The following is a 2647-nucleotide window of genomic DNA, read 5'->3' as shown; positions in this document are numbered from 1 at the left end:
AGAGGGGAAGCTTGGCGAGATTCACCTTTTTTTCTTTTTTAATCGTAACGATNATATATATATATAAAATTTGTCTGACTTAAGTGTTTTTTCCTCGTTCGATTCGACTCGACTCGCGAAGAAATCTCGCGCAAAGAAAGAAGGCGAAAAGATGGAAGCACGTGCGAATAACACGCGCGCTTAAATCACTGGGAGAGCTCGAAATAATTCGAATAACTCGCGGCTATCCATCTTTATATCGCGGATGATTCACGAAGCAGTAAATGGTAGAATTTCGTATATTAAAATTTCCATAAAAATGTCGAGCCTCCTCCTACTAAATAACTGTTATTTATCCTCCTCCTATGTAAGGAAGGGAGACGCGTTTCCAACTACTTTTCACGTAAACTTTAACAACTATTCTCCAATGAAAACTCCAGAGAAAGAGAGAGAGAAAGAAAAGAAGAAAACGGTAAATGGCAGCAGGAACGATCCTAGATATCGGGGCTAACCGCGAGACGCACACACACACACACACACACACATACACATGCAACGCACACAATGATCGAAGAGCATAACGCAATACGAATAGAATCCATTGGCTGACCGTGCACAAGAAGTAACGGTGGGTCGTGATGCAAGCCGATTTCGAATGCATCGAGCGATCGTTGGTCGAGCGGAATAGCTGTCCCTTGCATAAAATTCATAGCGACTTTCTTCCCGAATGTGTGTGTCCCGGTTTCCTCCCGGTTCGGGGCCGCCACCAGCTTCTCCACGAGCTTCTTCTCTCGTTTCTATAGAGGAAACCCCCACTGGCGGTGAAACGTCCGGATATACCGGCGAGGGAGATCGTTCTCGCGGCTATCAAGCTAGACATCAGAAAAAGGCAAGTTAGATATCCTCGAATGGAAATAGATTTGCATACAATGACCGGGGGAGATAGGGGTATCGAGAGGAGTTGGCCGCGAGTTCGTGGCTAGTATGTGGATCGGAGGGTGGTTGGACGGAGGGAAAGGGCGAGGAGGAAGGTACGAATTCGCCGCCGGGGACGGATGACAAAGCTCTCGTTTCCGAAACGAAAAATCGTTTGGGCAACGTCCATTCTTCGTAGATCTTTTGTCGTCGAGGAAAGTCGCGCAGGATAAAGTTTCATCTCGAAGACTTTTAGGAGGAATTCGACCAGATCGTTGACAAAATCGGCGTGATCGGTTATAACGGGGATTTTTGATTCCTGTTTTAGATTCGTGGGAAGAGAGGGAAAAGTGGTAAAAGTGGTAGATTACGTAGAGTTTATTCTGGTGTAAATCTTAAAACACGCGTTTAAATACGTTTTTTCAGAGAGATCCTTTACAAAGTTCCTTTGCCGTTCTATATTATTCTTTTGGCATTATTCTCTTGCCTCTACGGCTTTTGATATAAAACATCACGTTATTTAACGGAAGAACCGATAAAAATAACAGATTTCATTTCTTTTTTTTCTTTTATACAAGATCATCAAAATAAATTTTTGAATATGAAATAATAGATCGGTAGTTTCAATGTTAATATAGGAAGGTATGGATTAATTCAAAGCCGATTCCAATATTGGAAATAGCGGAAGAATCGAAAACGGGTTCGAGTAGCTGGACGTAAGAAATTATTTCGAAACTCTTCCCGGTCGAGATGCAAAGGCGACGCGTACACGATTTATCGATCAAGACGATCGTTTCTACTAATGTAATCCTGCCGTTCCGCTTTATCGTGATTTGTGTAAATACCGACGTTTCAGGGAGGGGAGGGGGCCGCGCGCACCGTCGTAAATAAAAAAAAAGTGGGAACCGATCCGATCCGATGGCTTCCACGGCTCCTTCTGCTCACGCAACAAGTCTCCCGCCGAGAGGATGACTTATCGCGCCCCTATCGTGGCTGGAACTTGCTCCATTTCCTTCTCCATCTCCGCCTCCTTCCGTCTCCTTCGTAGCAGCCCACTCCTCCTCCATCCGAGGACAAAACATGGGCCAAGATTCCAATCTTCCAATTTGCAAAATCAAGACGACGTTTAACGATCNCAATCGCAATCATTTTTCGCGGGATACGTGTAACCCCGACTAGCCGCTGCCGGCCGGCCCAACGCTCGAACAATGCTTCCGATTTTAACGAACAAACACCGGGAATTTCCAACTTTTTTATGTTTCCATGAAATTTAATTTCGTTTTTTCCTCTCTTTCTCTCTAAATGATACTCTTTTTATTTTATACTCCCCTTCCACTGTTCGTTACTTAAGCTTTCCTCCTATCTTTTTGCGGAGCTTTGTAACGTTACGTGTACCGATACGCGCGAGACGGTATCCGGTATTTTGTTCGAAAAAAAATTTTCGCAACGTTTTCGCTCCGCCCGTTCGCTCGACTTCTCATCACCATCATCATTACGTTTCTTATCCCGCATGAATATTCATAGGAAAAATTAATCGCCGCCTCTTATCGCCGCGAAGCGGATAAATCGAGGACACGGTGCAATTAACACGGTTCGAACTCGTCGAGGAAAGAATTGGCAAGCGGCGCCCACGCGCTAGAATTCGCTAGAATTTACGGGGGAGTCGATACGCGTACGCGTAGCAGTAGTTTCGTTAACAGCCGCAATAAGCGCTGGTGCGCCATCCGCCGAGTGGATCGTAAGTAAGTAAGCG

At 45.0% G+C, this 2647-nt stretch overlaps 1 protein-coding gene across 2 annotated transcripts in view; it reads left to right on the top strand.

Annotated features, from left to right (window-relative positions):
* Window positions 1-2647, top strand: part of LOC102677059 (discoidin domain-containing receptor 2-like) — a 141476-nt gene that overhangs the window by 129602 nt on the left and 9227 nt on the right. The gene's annotated exons all lie outside the window — the stretch shown is intronic.

Source organism: Apis dorsata, unplaced genomic scaffold, assembly GCF_000469605.1.
Source record: "Apis dorsata unplaced genomic scaffold, Apis dorsata 1.3 scaffold_257, whole genome shotgun sequence".
Classification (NCBI taxonomy): domain Eukaryota; kingdom Metazoa; phylum Arthropoda; class Insecta; order Hymenoptera; family Apidae; genus Apis; species Apis dorsata.
The sequence above is the reverse complement of the archived record's forward strand: the minus strand, read 5'-3'. Positions and strand labels throughout refer to the sequence as shown.